Source organism: Alosa sapidissima, chromosome 9 (genome assembly GCF_018492685.1).
Source record: "Alosa sapidissima isolate fAloSap1 chromosome 9, fAloSap1.pri, whole genome shotgun sequence".
In the NCBI taxonomy this organism is placed as follows: domain Eukaryota; kingdom Metazoa; phylum Chordata; class Actinopteri; order Clupeiformes; family Clupeidae; genus Alosa; species Alosa sapidissima.
Window position 1 is genome coordinate 5379832 of NC_055965.1, and position 11171 is coordinate 5391002.

General features: G+C 39.9%; 1 long non-coding RNA gene across 1 annotated transcript; it reads right to left on the minus strand.

Annotated features, from left to right (window-relative positions):
- Positions 1-4229: 4229 nt before the first annotated feature.
- LOC121719329 lies at positions 4230-5305 on the minus strand. The gene is made up of 2 exons (XR_006034247.1): positions 4985-5305; positions 4230-4343 (listed from the first exon to the last, which is right to left on the minus strand). It is a non-coding gene; the product is annotated as an uncharacterized LOC121719329 (long non-coding RNA).
- Between the last annotated feature and the right edge of the window lie 5866 nt (positions 5306-11171).

Below are 11171 nucleotides of genomic sequence, written 5' to 3' on the forward strand. Positions count from 1 at the left end.
TTGTAATCTGATTACGTAATCCAGATTACATGTAATCCGTTACTACACTGTAAAAACTGAGACTGGGGTTAATTAATATTTAATAAATAAATTATAGTGAGCTATACATAATAAAAAAGACTATGTGTAGTTTGGAATCAAATTGAGTGGAATTCAACAATTTGTATTTGTTAATTGCATTTTACTCAGTTTTGTGTGAATAAAATTATTCTATATATACAGTCTATGGGTGAATCAAGTTAATGGCCAAGCTAGCTGCTACACCAAAGCTTCTGAATCTCTTCCAAGCCAAGGGTGGAACCATAGGGTTGAGGTTGCAGGCCATCCTACTCAAGGTATCCTTCAATGAGTTATGTTAGCTAATATTTTATTTAAGGAAGGGTTAGGAATGGGTTGGAATATCGTTTGCATTACTTAAATGTACAAGAAATAATGCTAGCCTGCCATTCAGGCTCAGATGCTATGCACTATTGCTTTGCTGGGACCAATGACTTCCTGGAGCCATAGTTGGTTACCTGAAAACGTCAGGTAACCAACTATAAATACAGGAAGTGTTTCAATAGACGTGTCCCGGAAACAGCACATCAATGAGCCTTGATGGGGTTTCATATACCGATAATACAATTTCAGCTTTAAAAAGTTTTAGGTCAGTGAATGTTTTCCAGCCCTTGAATAATGTTTATTTTTGTCATTTCAGGCTCCAACCAATCCTAACGCTAACTTAACCAGAGATGTTGTCATCAGGGGATCTTTAGATCATCTTCTAAAAAAGTATGATGTAAGTACATATTAAAATATGTACTTACATCCCTATATAAAGTGTATTTCTCTCAATAATCCTTGCCAAGCTACTGATGTTTGCAGATTTGCACTACTATGTCTCTTTCTAATTTGCTTCTAAAAGTTCCTTGCTAAGGTTTTCTTTCCAAACGGCAGCCGATAGCCACTTTTACAGACCTTATTAATAAGCAGAGCAGCAGAGTTAATCCAGTTGCTGACCCTTGGCTTAACGAATGACTTTAGAGATAGGTTGATAGGTGACCAGCCTGTCTTTGTGAATGTAGAGTAAAATACTCATCAATACAGTGCAGGGCTGAACAGTCATACACAATGTTCTTACTATTCCAGGATGCTGATGAAGATAGTGTGCCACAGGACCTTGCTGTACAAAAAATGGAAATCAACAGCATCGAGACCAATACATCAGAGGGTCCCGATGACGTTGGTATCGTGGTAGAGGGAATGAAAGTTCTGACTGCTCTGGATAACTTTCCAAGGGCTTGCTCCATGCTCCTTGGGTGGACATATTCAGTGAATCCGGCCTATACCAAGGAGCCCAGATATACGTTTGAAATCCTTCAGAAACTCCTCTTTGAGCTGGACTGTTCAAAGCCAAAAGATGAACATTCTCAAGAACAAACTGCTAGCTTAGGAAAATGGACCCTTGCAAAATGAAAAGGAATTGTTAAGTCTCTGTCAAATGTCACATGGTTACCTTCAAATGCTTGAGTTGCTCAACCATACTCATTTTAACAGAAGTGACTTTTTTACTTATTATTGGAAAAAATATCTTGTGATTCTACTGTGTACAACAAGGATGCAAATTGGACATGATTTAGTCAAAGAATTTCAGTTACACAAATGAGTAATCATCAAATGAGTAATGTGATCGTTCCAGTAGAAATTAATCCAATTCTATCTGCTCTGTTTCTTACAAGTCCAAATGCATTTTGCATTTAAAAAATGTTGGGTAAACCTGGGAGACAAAGTTGCACAAATAAATGAAATGATACATGTTTACCTCTTATTATTTTTATGCATGGTGATCTGTTGACATAACTTAAGTAAATTTTGGTATTATAAGAAGGTATGATATTTAGTGATTTAGAAGGCATTAGACAAGGCACTGAAATATGATTTATATAATTAATTTTATTTAATGAATGCAAATAACCTTCATCCAGACATTTAGTAATCTTATAACAAATTCCACCAGATAATTAGTAAATATAAATAACTTTTGCCCAAATAATTAGTAAATATAAATTAGGTTGGACCAGATATGTAGTAAATCTAAATTCATTTTGCATAGAAAGTTAGTAAATGCAAGTCAGTTTTGCTTGTGAAATTAATTTGGATTTACTCAATAGTTTTAGGCTATATAACTCATCATTTGGCATGCAATTACTAAATCTTACACATTTTAACTGTTGCTGTTATTACAATGTATTTAATTTTTTTGTGTAAATCTAGTTGACTTATTCAATGAATTTTAATCAAAGTTGTAGTACTTAAAATCTATTCAATTATATCACTTGTCACTTTGTTGCCACAATTTTTTTAAGTAACCATTGGTCACATTTTTTACAGTGTATCCAACCCTGGAGATCAGTTCATTCTGAAGTATCTGTTTCTCACATCATTCCAAAATGGATAATACTATGGGTGTTCATTTTCTCCTCAGTAACACTTTAAGGGTTTGTTTAAGGAATTTACACACCTTAGTACCCACTGAATACCATCTTTAAAAAGCAACATTTGTCAATGCTCAAAAGATACCATTACACCTTTCAAATTACATCACACAGACACAGGGGATTGGTGGTGATCTGATTAAATAGCCATAACATTGGAGAACATAGTCACAGAGTAATTGTGTGATTAAAGATTTAAAGGAATATATCTCAATCTTAGTGGTATAGTGTGATTAATAGGCTTAGTGATGTTGCTGTTACTTTATTTGAAAGGTTCCCTGTTGGTTAACCAGAACCTCAAGGTTCTGCTGGATATTAGAAAAGTAGTCTTTTATTTCTTTCAGTTGCTTGTGATTTGAGAAAATATAGCTCACATATGTTTGTGGTGGTAGATTACAGTACTTCCTATCTGCTTCTTTGTCATGGTATTTGTCATGCATTTCGGTTTCACAGAATACACAAACTGTATAAGGTACAGCAGGATCAAGCATAGCGTGATCCTCTAGCCTTAACAAAAATGTTGATGTCTTATACTCTTTGTATCTCTCTAGTATTTTCTCCATGTCTCTGTTGTATATGTTCAAAGCACGACGTGCTGCTGTCTTAGCGTTCTCAAAAATCTCAGTCCATGTTCCGGGCCTGTTCTTGAGTCTGGCGATGTGAAGGAGCACCTGCGTGTGGAAGGCGGCACCGTTGACCCAGTGTTTAACCGCACGCGAGCTCATCTGTCTGTCATCGAGAATGGAGTTGCGCAGAATAGTGACCTGCAAACTCAGCTGTGTCTCTAGTTGCTCTGAGTCTTCTAACAGCCGTCGGGAGTCGTGCAGGTGCATCTCGTAGCGCTTCAGGTATTCCACTATCAGGTCGCGGATCATCGAAGACTTCTCCTCAGCAAAAACACTTCGGAGGATATCTTTTTGACTTGGGCCCTGCGAGCCCGCTGTGGCACTGAACGCCAGCTGCAGGATCATGGAGACAACGAACGCGCCCAAACCCACTGCATTGGGCACAGGGGTGAACCCCCCCAGGACCCCAGTAGCCTTCTCTATGAAGTCTGGAAGATTACTCCCCAGTTCTTCCTTCCTTCAGACGAGCTGTAGAGTCTGTCCCAGAAAACCTCAGCAAGGTGTCGTCAATCCCCACGTCAATGTAATCTTTTGAGAGGATACTGAAGAACTGAGATGGCAAGTTTGAATCATGTGGAGTGTTTGCAAACTCAGAGACTTCTCCACCCATGTTTTCTTTGGTCAAGCAAGACAGCCAGATAGAGTGCAGTTAGGCGGTGGGCCGAAGCCGCGTATCTGTTCAACTTTGAAAAATGATAGATGGATTACTTGTTTTTTTACTATTCAGTAGGATACATTTATTTTAAGCGATATGCCACTTGTTGCCACTGACGTTCGTGACGCAGAAATTAGAAATATTAGTTTTATTAACTATTAGTGGTACAGGCGAACGCTGTGGTCGCCAATGTCAATCTACCAATAGCATAGTACGATACTGACATACGAATATTACAAGCCTATCAGATTTAGCTATAAGAATCAGCTGTTGGACAACAACATACACACTTTTTTTTTAGCAGCCGTCCCCAGTGTTTCTCTGGAAAGACCTTGCCTGTAAAGAGTGCTGTTGCAGAAGAGGCAGTGCAGAGATTTAATTTGAACAACCAGGAATCAACTGCTATTCCAGACAACAGTGGCTACCACAGAGAATGCTACTGCCATTTCACAAATAAAAACGAGATACAAAGACTAGAGCCCAAAAGTGGAGAGATTTATTGAAAGAAAATGTAACCAAAGTTTGCTATCAAAGATGAAACATTAAAATGAATGTTTGTGTTAACGTCAATGTTGAATTCAACTTGCCCTGTAAATGAGAAAATAAATGGCAATTAGTGGCAAATCTCATATTAGGGGACATTTTAAAGCAACACTAAAGCACTTTTCTTCTGTCGCACGCATGCTATTTGTTTATCCAGCACCCAGGTTTTGCAAATAACAATGTCCACAGACACGGTAGAGTATGTTGCATGATTTTATGAAAGTATGATGTATTGCGACATTCAGAAGCAAGTCAAATGTGTTTCTTTTCATGCATGCAACACTGACATAAGGTTTAGCACTGCTACTTGATTTGTAAGACTGTCACTTACGTCAAAAGTTCTATACCGCACATATAGCCTACCACATGTGCCAAGTAAATAGCCATCTTGTCAATACAGCCTGCCAATTTTATGGAAGTTAACAGACACTGTAACAAAATGGATCGTTCCGTGTTAACAACAACTGCATTTTAAAGTAATCGCAGACGTCTTGTACACGGAGGAGTTCAAAATCAATGTACCTAAAGACAGTTTTTAGCTCGACAAGCTAGCAACAAGCATTAGCCTACCAAGAAAGGCAAACCTTAATTAACAAAGATTGCCGTTACATTGACAAAACACATTTGACCATCGCTGTCTACGAAACCAACATGGGATAAATATATAATATATCAAAGATACTTACCCCACAAAACCAATCCTCTTTGGCGATGTCAGGTAGCCATGTCGGACGGCTGCTAAAAAAGTTTGTATGTTGTTGTCCAACAGCTGATTCGTATAGCCAAATCTGATAGGCTTGTCATATTCGTATGTCAGTATTGTACTATACTATTGGTAGATTGACATTGGCGACCACAGCGTTCGCCTGAACCACTAAGACTTAATAAAACTAATATTTCAAGTTTCTGCGTCACGAACGTCAGTGGCAACAAGTGGCATATCGCTTAAAATAAATGTATCCTACTGAATAGTAAAAAAAACAAGTAGTCCATCTCTCGTTTTTCAAAATTGAACAGATACGCGGCTTCGGCCCACCGCCTAAAGCCTATGGTACGGTCCCGCGTCTGCGTCCCGTGCACGCGGCACTGGTGAGCGCGTGACGAGAATTCCGTCATTTTTACAGCATGCGTCGCGTCTTTGAGTCGACCGAAATTTAAGACCGTGCGTCAAAGTGACGCATAGACTGCGCATGTGTGAAACGGAACTGCTGTAAACACTTCCCTCCAGTAGGTGGACCACATAGAAGAACAACACTTAAACCTAAAAACAAACCTAGACAGAAGAAGACTTGTTTGGTTACCATAACGACGATGGAACAGAGCGCCTGTCCTCAGCTTGCCTGGCTTTGAGTTACGTGAGACACCACGACATGGAGTCAACTTCGACCGATGTAAAGCCACAATCCACAGATACATTCTTTAACATTATATTTAACGGTCACTTTACCATCTATGGTGTAGAACCCAAAGTATTTCAAGACACCACATTTTAGATGAGTTGGGGACGTAATTATCTGTCTGCTGGCCGTTCTGTGCATTACCTTTGATTGTCGAAACAGGGTGGCTGCATGGGCTCATTGTGGCTACTGGCTATTATATTGGCTTGATTTGGTCATGAGCCCTGGATCATATAGCACTGAATGAGATGGCAAACAATAAAATAAAACTAATCATAGACTGTAGAAATGCGCTACACAGCACTAAAAACCGAATAGTTTATTTATAGTTCGACTACGGATATTTCATGTCATGTTCGAATAAAAAGTGACAGCCCTACTCCTTGCATAGAGAGCTGACATGACTTCGGATTAAATGCATCTTTTAAAAATGAGCGTATGCTGAAATCAAATCGCGAAACCCAGAGCCATATAAAGGTATCTATCAAAGATTCTAGAACAGAGCTTTAGAATCTTTGGTATCTATCTACAACGCTCAGGCGAAACCCAGTAACACTTGCTGATCGAGATGCATTCTCGCCTGTTCCGTATATAATGCGTTATCAATAGTGATTATAATAATAAAGGGAATGTAGCCTACCTCTCCCAGGTGCAATCATTATCACCTAGCCTACTCCTGAACAATGCTGAACTCAAATCTCGAAACTCGCCTGTCAACACCAGATAATGCGTTATCATAATAATAATTGAAGAGGCTACCTCTCACTCTAAATACACCCATTATCACAGTGAGACATTATACATTATGAACACAAATAGTTACTTCAAAACTTTTATTGACACGTCATATTTACAGGTTTTTGGTTCATACTTTTTGGTATGAGGCAGGTGTGAAGACTCAATACAAATTTAATTGAGGACATCTGTACGCACAACTCTTTCTTACCATGACACTGCTGTGTTTAGAAAAATGTCTTTACTTTGTATCGCACCAATATTGCTGCCCTCGCAGCACCGAGTCACTTAGCTATAGGCTAAGCTATAGCTATAGGCTAAGTAGCCTAATAAGCAAGTAGGCTAAGCTAGTCTCTCAGCTATACCAACAGGTGTGTTCTGGTGGATGATAAATGGAGCGATGCGATGGGCCAGCTTATCAAACTTCCCAGCAGACAGGCGAACGTACTCGTGGTGCTTTTTCCTTCATCAGCTCTTCCTTTGTTCAGTGCACGCACATCCCAATGTTCTTTTCTTCAGGAGTTTCAGGCTTCTTTGGTGGTTGTGTCCTACTTTCAGGCTCGATGTACCGCCCCCAGTTGGTGGGGCAGAGTATCACAGTTAATCCGTAGTGCGCAGGCGCTAACCTTAACGATTTAACGCGCATTCAGGACAGCAGAAATTGGAGTATGCTTCACGTCCACGACAAAAATGACGCACGTCTTGGACACGCGCAAATGTGACGCAGGACCATGCCAGAGCCTTAAGTCCGGAGATGAAGTGAGAGTGAGTGTGATGAGTGGAAGCTGATATATAAGCTAATATATAACCGTTAAACCCTTCCCACTGTGTACCATAGTTTGCTGAATGTCTAAAGTCCATAATTTGTCCCACTCTGTAATGTTGCTAAACCAACATATTTATTTATATTGACGAGCTGGTTCAGAAACATTAAGTCAGGCTACTGGTTCAGATACAGTAAGGTGTAGTCTTCAATCTGCCAATCAAATACATCCTCACTTTCTTGCTTCTAAGGCATTGTTGTTTAATGGCTGGACTACTGTATGCCTTTGGCCCAAGTCAATTTGTCTGCTTAGAGAGCCGGGACTGTGCATGAGTTTTCAGAAACACATGAAACCAAATACACAGCTACCAGAATGTGAGCAGAATTAAGCTGAATTTGATGAAACTGTTATGGACTACAGTCATGGTCTGCACCTCTAACTGTAATCTGTAACTATAAAGTGTTTTGTCAAGAGATATGAATTCATAAAATAATCTCTTTTTGGAGTTTAGAGATTGACTTGAGTAACTCTCTCTGTTAATTTATTTTGATCAAACTTATCAGCTTCGCTCTAAACCTTGGAAATTGTCACTCAGACAGCAGCACTATTGCCAACTGTTCACACTGCATAGATGGCCAGGCCCTGAATGCAGCCTATCAGCATGCTGAAAGAACGACTAAACTTAATTGTATAGGCTAATACAAATGTAGCTCTCACTATAAATGCTGTAAGAGATGGGATGGCTACTGTGGGGTCAGGGGGATATGTAAAGGATACCTTTGTCTCTCTCTGTGTGTGGCATGGATTTGCATGCTTTTTGAAGCTATGTGACTATGGCATCACTACAGTTGAGTATGCACTCTGACTGTGATAGAACCCTATATGCATATTGTAAATGAAAGTCATCTATATTTAATGAAGACACCTAAAAGATGATATATTCAATAAAATCTAACAGACTAAACAAAAGTTTTAAGCAGTGGGTGAGACAATGATAATGCAGCATTAATGTGTGTCCTGCTACCAACAAACAAATTATCTACCTTATTTACAAAGCCACCATGGCACTATTGCATCAGTGTCAACTCGGTCAATACTACCTTCAGTCGGGAAGAGTCAACAAACTTGACACCACTGTTTGATTCCAGGTAAAACTCAGACAGCTGGGTTTTCAAACCAGGCCAGAGAGCTAAATGATTTTGGTAAATGATCATCCTGTTGGTAATGTGTTGTTAGTATCTGAAACATTTGTTGGTAATGTGTTGTTAGTATCTGAGACATTTGTTGGTAATGTGGTAATATTGCCACTTGATTCACATTATTCACATATTTATATTTAATTTATATTACTCTAAACCACCTTCTGTAAATCAACTGTATACTACTGTCTACACTGCAATATATTTCTTGACCTGTCTATGCACCACCTGTCTATAGCCTACTTTGTATATCACATTGCACTTTTGGTTAGACGCAAACTGCATTTTGCTGTCTTTGTGCTTGTATTCTGCACAATGACTATAAAGTTGAATCTAATATAATAAAGTTGAATCTAATTATTACGGTCTTGGTCCAGTATCCGTCAGTCTCTCTTTTCCCTGAAAAAAGAATGTGTTTATATTTTATCAAATTCATATATACTTGCAACAATTCGTGCCACATTCTATGCTTGATAATAATAATATTTTTTATTTATATAGATTTTCTCAAACCCAAGGTTGCAGGACAACAAATATAACACACCAATAACAATGAGTGCAATCAAATCAGAACATTTGAGTGTTTGCGAGTTCTCTGTGTTGTTATTGAGGGTCCATTTGAGTGTTTGTGAGCTCTCAGTGTGAGAGGTGGAGGGAGAGAAAGGGTTAATCCTGACAGTAATCCTCTCTGGGCCCGGTGGTGTCATCTCTTGTCCAAACCTGACACTGCTCTGCCCAAGGATGCAGCCGGGGCTTTTGTTGTCTCTTTCACACATATGCACACACAGCACTTGTGAGTGAGGCCCTACATGGCCTAAGCCCACTGGTTTAGCACTTCTTTTCTCCACCCTCTCCTCTCTCTCTCTCTCTCTCACACACACACACACACACACACACTCTCTCTCTCTTTCTCTCTCTCTCTCTCTCTCACACACACACACACTCTCTATCTCTGTCTGTGCCTTTGCCAATACCGAATGTTGCAGCTCTCCTGCCCTGCTGAAACGTACACCCCTGGCCACTGGCGGCCTCTGCCCCTGCTGAAGTGTCCTTCCTAACGACAAACCACAAACCATCATCCCCAAATCTTCCGCCGTTGTTGATGTGTTCAGTCAGTGATGATGTAAGTGCTGGTGATGAGCTCTGCCTGCTGGCAATATATCGACTTTCAAAATATAAACAGAGATGTCCTTAGTGTAATACATCACATCAGTCACTCTCTCTCTCTCTCTCTCTCCCTCACTCTCTCTCCCTCTCTCCCTATTCGTCTGTTTCCTGCTCACTAACAACACATACACAACAAAGTCCCATACAGCCTTTTTGTCTGACTATTTTGTCTTCTGTCTGCTTCAAACAAAGTCACTGGGCTAGACACATTGTTTTGGCTTATGCAGGTGTGTTGTTGAGACGGGTAGGTTGTACAGTTGGTTGATAAATTGGTGTGTTTGTGTTAAGAGAAAGATCTTTTCTTTGTGTGTGTGTGTGTGTCTGTGTGTGTGTGTGTGTGTGTGCATGCGTGTTATGCCTGCATGTTTTTTTTTGTTTCAGCCATTTCACAGTGGACTGTTATGAATTCAAGGCATGCCTCATCAATTGTGTGTGAAAGTAAAAACTCTGTAGAGCATGTTTTCTACAGCTATCTTTTTTCAGGAGGTCTTAGGTAGCTCTAAAGGGATTCTTGTAGGTAGAGAAGCTTGACATATTATGCAAGCCTTTAAAAGCTCTCTTCATCTAGGTTTCTCTCTTCATCTAGGGTCCTCTCTTCATCTAGGTTTCTCTTCTCAAAGGTGAACCTTAAGGTCTCACGGAAGACATATCTCAGCACCCATTTAGCTAAAGGCAACACCTTTTTCACACATGGTTAGGTTTTGCTAACAACACTAGCGTGAGTACGATGTAGCCTACACTTCCTGATGAGCATGTTATCTGTGAATGGCTGACTTTTATATGCGTGTCCGACTGCGCCGGACACTTACAGCCCTGCTGGAGAGGAGCCAGGGTGGTCTCGCTGTCACAGAGAGGTCTCGGGCTGCGCCAGAGCATCTGGAAATGATTAGGGTTTGTGTGTAACTCAACCGATGGCAATTAAAAGTAATTGAATTAAATGTCACTTTTGTCTCACACAGAAAAACAGCTCTCCATCTGTGTGCGCAACGCTGTGTGATCACCCTGACCTCACCGGACGCACCCCTAACCCCCTCAGTTTGGTAACAGATCATAAAATCCAACAACAATTTCTATTGTCAAAAGTGGGGTTTCTTGAATAACATTTAATGAAGCTCTTTTAAACTGAGCTAGTCTGTTACCTGTTTCTATCAGCTAGCCTAATCATGTACACATGTAACCATATTTATACAACACTGCTGAACGCAAACTGTCTAGCACAAAAAGTTCTCTTGTTTTAATATGTACACATGCAAATTACTAAAATGTTGTAAATATGGCATGTGAACTGGTATTTCATAACTTCAAGAAAATGACTAACAGCAATGAGGATCAAATCTCAAGGCCCCTTTGGAATAATGGCTTCCATCTTGCTGATTGTCACTGACAATTTAATACAAACTCCTAATTTTATCTCCTGTTTTTTTTTAATTTGGCTTAATGGAGCAGAACACTTCGTCTTTTTCCATCCCTTTCACTCCAGCCAACATTCTTCTTAGTCCTTTTTTCTGTACCCCCTCTTTTTTGGAGGGGGTGGGGGTTCACCCCCCTCTCTTGTTTTCTTCTCTTCTGAATCTACTCCACATGTCCACAGGTATGGCTGCTGAGCTTGGG